We start from the raw sequence: 5000 nt of genomic DNA, 5'->3' as shown, positions 1-5000 counted from the left end.
TTGCAAGATGTCAGTTTCTAAGTGAATGAGCAAAAGAGCATACAGCACCTGGTATTCCCAGGCGGTCTCCCATCCAAGTACTAACCAGGCCCGACCCTGCTTAGCTTCCGAGATCAGACGAGATTGGGCGTTGCCAGGCTGGTATGGCCGTACGAAATAAGTTGACAACCATAGGCTACTTATCCATATACAGATTTAGCAATTGACAATGCAAGGTGGTCTCTCTCTCTCTCTCTCTCGTGTCAAAATGAAAACAGCTTCCAGCCCCTTTCATGAAGGACTACTTGTGCATATTGCAAGATTTCAGTTTCTAAGTGAATGAGCAAAAGAGCATACAGCACCTGGTATTCCCAGGCGGTCTCCCATCCAAGTACTAACCAGGCCCGACCCTGCTTAGCTTCCGAGATCAGACGAGATCGGGCGTTGCCAGGCTGGTATGGCCGTACGAAATAAGTTGACAACCATAGGCTACTTATCCATATACAGATTTTGCAATTGACAATGCAAGGTAGTCTCTCTCTCTCTCTCTCTCTCTCTCTCGTGTCAAAATGAAAACAGCTTCCAGCCCCTTTCATGAAGGACTACTTGTGCATTTTGCAAGATGTCAGTTTCTAAGTGAATGAGCAAAAGAGCATACAGCACCTGGTATTCCCAGGCGGTCTCCCATCCAAGTACTAACCAGGCCCGACCCTGCTTAGCTTCCGAGATCAGACGAGATCGGGCGTTGCCAGGCTGGTATGGCCGTACTAAATAAGTTGACAACCATAGGCTACTTATCCATATACAGATTTAGCAATTGACAATGCAAGGTAGTCTCTCTCTCTCTCTCTCTCTCTCTCTCTCTCTCGTGTCAAAATGAAAACAGCTTCCAGCCCCTTTCATGAAGGACTACTTGTGCATATTGCAAGATGTCAGTTTCTAAGTGAATGAGCATACAGCACCTGGTATTCCCAGGCGGTCTCCCATCCAAGTACTAACCAGGCCCGACCCTGCTTAGCTTCCGAGATCAGACGAGATCGGGCGTTGCCAGGCTGGTATGGCCGTACGAAATAAGTTGACAACCATAGGCTACTTATCCATATACAGATTTAGCAATTGACAATGCAAGGTGGTCTCTCTCTCTCTCTCTCTCGTGTCAAAATGAAAACAGCTTCCAGCCCCTTTCATGAAGGACTACTTGTGCATATTGCAAGATGTCAGTTTCTAAGTGAATGAGCAAAAGAGCATACAGCACCTGGTATTCCCAGGCGGTCTCCCATCCAAGTACTAACCAGGCCCGACCCTGCTTAGCTTACGAGATCAGACGAGATCGGGCGTTGCCAGGCTGGTATGGCCGTACGAAATAAGTTGACAACCATAGGCTACTTATCCATATACAGATTTAGCAATTGACAATGCAAGGTAGTCTCTCTCTCTCTCTCTCTCTCTCTCTCTCTCTCGTGTCAAAATGAAAACAGCTTCCAGCCCCTTTCATGAAGGACTACTTGTGCATATTGCAAGATGTCAGTTTCTAAGTGAATGAGCAAAAGAGCATACAGCACCTGGTATTCCCAGGCGGTCTCCCATCCAAGTACTAACCAGGCCCGACCCTGCTTAGCTTCCGAGATCAGACGAGATCGGGCGTTGCCAGGCTGGTATGGCCGTACGAAATAAGTTGACAACCATAGGCTACTTATCCATATACAGATTTAGCAATTGACAATGCAAGGTGGTCTCTCTCTCTCTCTCTCGTGTCAAAATGAAAACAGCTTCCAGCCCCTTTCATGAAGGACTACTTGTGCATATTGCAAGATTTCAGTTTCTAAGTGAATGAGCAAAAGAGCATACAGCACCTGGTATTCCCAGGCGGTCTCCCATCCAAGTACTAACCAGGCCCGACCCTGCTTAGCTTCCGAGATCAGACGAGATCGGGCGTTGCCAGGCTGGTATGGCCGTACGAAATAAGTTGACAACCATAGGCTACTTATCCATATACAGATTTAGCAATTGACAATGCAAGGTAGTCTCTCTCTCTCTCTCTCTCTCTCGTGTCAAAATGAAAACAGCTTCCAGCCCCTTTCATGAAGGACTACTTGTGCATATTGCAAGATGTCAGTTTCTAAGTGAATGAGCAAAAGAGCATACAGCACCTGGTATTCCCAGGCGGTCTCCCATCCAAGTACTAACCAGGCCCGACCCTGCTTAGCTTCCGAGATCAGACGTGATCGGGCGTTGCCAGGCTGGTATGGCCGTACGAAATAAGTTGACAACCATAGGCTACTTATCCATATACAGATTTAGCAATTGACAATGCAAGGTGGTCTCTCTCTCTCTCTCTCTCGTGTCAAAATGAAAACAGCTTCCAGCCCCTTTCATGAAGGACTACTTGTGCATATTGCAAGATGTCAGTTTCTAAGTGAATGAGCAAAAGAGCATACAGCACCTGGTATTCCCAGGCGGTCTCCCATCCAAGTACCAACCAGGCCCGACCCTGCTTAGCTTCCGAGATCAGACGAGATCGGGCGTTGCCAGGCTGGTATGGCCGTACGAAATAAGTTGACAACCATAGGCTACTTATCCATATACAGATTTAGCAATTGACAATGCAAGGTAGTCTCTCTCTCTCTCTCTCTCTCTCTCTCTCGTGTCAAAATGAAAACAGCTTCCAGCCCCTTTCATGAAGGACTACTTGTGCATATTGCAAGATGTCAGTTTCTAAGTGAATGAGCAAAAGAGCATACAGCACCTGGTATTCCCAGGCGGTCTCCCATCCAAGTACTAACCAGGCCCGACCCTGCTTAGCTTCCGAGATCAGACGAGATCGGGCGTTGCCAGGCTGGTATGGCCGTACGAAATAAGTTGACAACCATAGGCTACTTATCCATATACAGATTTAGCAATTGACAATGCAAGGTGGTCTCTCTCTCTCTCTCTCTCGTGTCAAAATGAAAACAGCTTCCAGCCCCTTTCATGAAGGACTACTTGTGCATATTGCAAGATTTCAGTTTCTAAGTGAATGAGCAAAAGAGCATACAGCACCTGGTATTCCCAGGCGGTCTCCCATCCAAGTACTAACCAGGCCCGACCCTGCTTAGCTTCCGAGATCAGACGAGATCGGGCGTTGCCAGGCTGGTATGGCCGTACGAAATAAGTTGACAACCATAGGCTACTTATCCATATACAGATTTTGCAATTGACAATGCAAGGTAGTCTCTCTCTCTCTCTCTCTCTCTCTCTCGTGTCAAAATGAAAACAGCTTCCAGCCCCTTTCATGAAGGACTACTTGTGCATTTTGCAAGATGTCAGTTTCTAAGTGAATGAGCAAAAGAGCATACAGCACCTGGTATTCCCAGGCGGTCTCCCATCCAAGTACTAACCAGGCCCGACCCTGCTTAGCTTCCGAGATCAGACGAGATCGGGCGTTGCCAGGCTGGTATGGCCGTACTAAATAACCATAGGCTACTTATCCATATACAGATTTAGCAATTGACAATGCAAGGTAGTCTCTCTCTCTCTCTCTCTCTCTCTCTCTCTCTCGTGTCAAAATGAAAACAGCTTCCAGCCCCTTTCATGAAGGACTACTTGTGCATATTGCAAGATGTCAGTTTCTAAGTGAATGAGCATACAGCACCTGGTATTCCCAGGCGGTCTCCCATCCAAGTACTAACCAGGCCCGACCCTGCTTAGCTTCCGAGATCAGACGAGATCGGGCGTTGCCAGGCTGGTATGGCCGTACGAAATAAGTTGACAACCATAGGCTACTTATCCATATACAGATTTAGCAATTGACAATGCAAGGTGGTCTCTCTCTCTCTCTCTCTCGTGTCAAAATGAAAACAGCTTCCAGCCCCTTTCATGAAGGACTACTTGTGCATATTGCAAGATGTCAGTTTCTAAGTGAATGAGCAAAAGAGCATACAGCACCTGGTATTCCCAGGCGGTCTCCCATCCAAGTACTAACCAGGCCCGACCCTGCTTAGCTTACGAGATCAGACGAGATCGGGCGTTGCCAGGCTGGTATGGCCGTACGAAATAAGTTGACAACCATAGGCTACTTATCCATATACAGATTTAGCAATTGACAATGCAAGGTAGTCTCTCTCTCTCTCTCTCTCTCTCTCTCTCTCTCGTGTCAAAATGAAAACAGCTTCCAGCCCCTTTCATGAAGGACTACTTGTGCATATTGCAAGATGTCAGTTTCTAAGTGAATGAGCAAAAGAGCATACAGCACCTGGTATTCCCAGGCGGTCTCCCATCCAAGTACTAACCAGGCCCGACCCTGCTTAGCTTCCGAGATCAGACGAGATCGGGCGTTGCCAGGCTGGTATGGCCGTACAAAATAAGTTGACAACCATAGGCTACTTATCCATATACAGATTTAGCAATTGACAATGCAAGGTAGTCTCTCTCTCTCTCTCTCTCTCTCTCTCGTGTCAAAATGAAAACAGCTTCCAGCCCCTTTCATGAAGGACTACTTGTGCATATTGCAAGATGTCAGTTTCTAAGTGAATGAGCAAAAGAGCATACAGCACCTGGTATTCCCAGGCGGTCTCCCATCCAAGTACTAACCAGGCCCGACCCTGCTTAGCTTCCGAGATCAGACGAGATCGGGCGTGGCCAGGCTGGTATGGCCGTACGAAATAAGTTGACAACCATAGGCTACTTATCCATATACAGATTTAGCAATTGACAATGCAAGGTAGTCTCTCTCTCTCTCTCTCTCTCTCTCTCGTGTCAAAATGAAAACAGCTTCCAGCCCCTTTCATGAAGGACTACTTGTGCATATTGCAAGATTTCAGTTTCTAAGTGAATGAGCAAAAGAGCATACAGCACCTGGTATTCCCAGGCGGTCTCCCATCCAAGTACTAACCAGGCCCGACCCTGCTTAGCTTCCGAGATCAGACGAGATCGGGCGTTGCCAGGCTGGTATGGCCGTACGAAATAAGTTGACAACCATAGGCTACTTATCCATATACAGATTTAGCAATTGACAATGCAAGGTGGTCTCTCTCTCTCTCTCT

The 5000-nt window shown here is 47.2% G+C and overlaps 14 non-coding genes and 3 pseudogenes across 14 annotated transcripts; all 17 read right to left on the bottom strand.

Moving 5' to 3' along the window:
• Positions 1-36: 36 nt before the first annotated feature.
• LOC146239914 (5S ribosomal RNA) lies at positions 37-155 on the bottom strand (annotated as a pseudogene).
• A 174-nt stretch (positions 156-329) lies between these two features.
• Positions 330-448, bottom strand: LOC146239913 (5S ribosomal RNA). Its single transcript, XR_014735911.1, has one exon. It is a non-coding gene; the product is annotated as a 5S ribosomal RNA (ribosomal RNA).
• Positions 449-630: 182 nt separating this feature from the next.
• Positions 631-749, bottom strand: LOC146239912 (5S ribosomal RNA). Its single transcript, XR_014740328.1, has one exon. It is a non-coding gene; the product is annotated as a 5S ribosomal RNA (ribosomal RNA).
• A 180-nt stretch (positions 750-929) lies between these two features.
• On the bottom strand, positions 930-1048 carry LOC146239911 (5S ribosomal RNA). Its single transcript, XR_014735910.1, has one exon. It is a non-coding gene; the product is annotated as a 5S ribosomal RNA (ribosomal RNA).
• A 174-nt stretch (positions 1049-1222) lies between these two features.
• Positions 1223-1341, bottom strand: LOC146239910 (5S ribosomal RNA; annotated as a pseudogene).
• A 188-nt stretch (positions 1342-1529) lies between these two features.
• Positions 1530-1648, bottom strand: LOC146239909 (5S ribosomal RNA). The gene has a single exon (XR_014735909.1). It is a non-coding gene; the product is annotated as a 5S ribosomal RNA (ribosomal RNA).
• Positions 1649-1820: 172 nt separating this feature from the next.
• On the bottom strand, positions 1821-1939 carry LOC146239908 (5S ribosomal RNA). Its single transcript, XR_014735908.1, has one exon. It is a non-coding gene; the product is annotated as a 5S ribosomal RNA (ribosomal RNA).
• Positions 1940-2117: 178 nt separating this feature from the next.
• On the bottom strand, positions 2118-2236 carry LOC146239907 (5S ribosomal RNA). Its single transcript, XR_014738954.1, has one exon. It is a non-coding gene; the product is annotated as a 5S ribosomal RNA (ribosomal RNA).
• Positions 2237-2410: 174 nt separating this feature from the next.
• LOC146239906 (5S ribosomal RNA) lies at positions 2411-2529 on the bottom strand. Its single transcript, XR_014740156.1, has one exon. It is a non-coding gene; the product is annotated as a 5S ribosomal RNA (ribosomal RNA).
• A 184-nt stretch (positions 2530-2713) lies between these two features.
• Positions 2714-2832, bottom strand: LOC146239905 (5S ribosomal RNA). The gene has a single exon (XR_014735907.1). It is a non-coding gene; the product is annotated as a 5S ribosomal RNA (ribosomal RNA).
• A 174-nt stretch (positions 2833-3006) lies between these two features.
• On the bottom strand, positions 3007-3125 carry LOC146239904 (5S ribosomal RNA). Its single transcript, XR_014735906.1, has one exon. It is a non-coding gene; the product is annotated as a 5S ribosomal RNA (ribosomal RNA).
• Positions 3126-3307: 182 nt separating this feature from the next.
• LOC146239903 (5S ribosomal RNA) lies at positions 3308-3426 on the bottom strand. The gene has a single exon (XR_014740327.1). It is a non-coding gene; the product is annotated as a 5S ribosomal RNA (ribosomal RNA).
• Positions 3427-3598: 172 nt separating this feature from the next.
• Positions 3599-3717, bottom strand: LOC146239902 (5S ribosomal RNA). Its single transcript, XR_014735905.1, has one exon. It is a non-coding gene; the product is annotated as a 5S ribosomal RNA (ribosomal RNA).
• Positions 3718-3891: 174 nt separating this feature from the next.
• Positions 3892-4010, bottom strand: LOC146239901 (5S ribosomal RNA; annotated as a pseudogene).
• A 188-nt stretch (positions 4011-4198) lies between these two features.
• LOC146239900 (5S ribosomal RNA) lies at positions 4199-4317 on the bottom strand. The gene has a single exon (XR_014739615.1). It is a non-coding gene; the product is annotated as a 5S ribosomal RNA (ribosomal RNA).
• Positions 4318-4499: 182 nt separating this feature from the next.
• LOC146239899 (5S ribosomal RNA) lies at positions 4500-4618 on the bottom strand. The gene has a single exon (XR_014739375.1). It is a non-coding gene; the product is annotated as a 5S ribosomal RNA (ribosomal RNA).
• Positions 4619-4800: 182 nt separating this feature from the next.
• On the bottom strand, positions 4801-4919 carry LOC146239898 (5S ribosomal RNA). The gene has a single exon (XR_014735904.1). It is a non-coding gene; the product is annotated as a 5S ribosomal RNA (ribosomal RNA).
• Between the last annotated feature and the right edge of the window lie 81 nt (positions 4920-5000).

The sequence above is a fragment of the Hypomesus nipponensis genome, chromosome 20 (assembly GCF_054491055.1).
Source record: "Hypomesus nipponensis isolate SF chromosome 20, ASM5449105v1, whole genome shotgun sequence".
Lineage (NCBI taxonomy): Eukaryota > Metazoa > Chordata > Actinopteri > Osmeriformes > Osmeridae > Hypomesus > Hypomesus nipponensis.
This window is presented reverse-complemented; position numbering and strand designations above follow the sequence as displayed.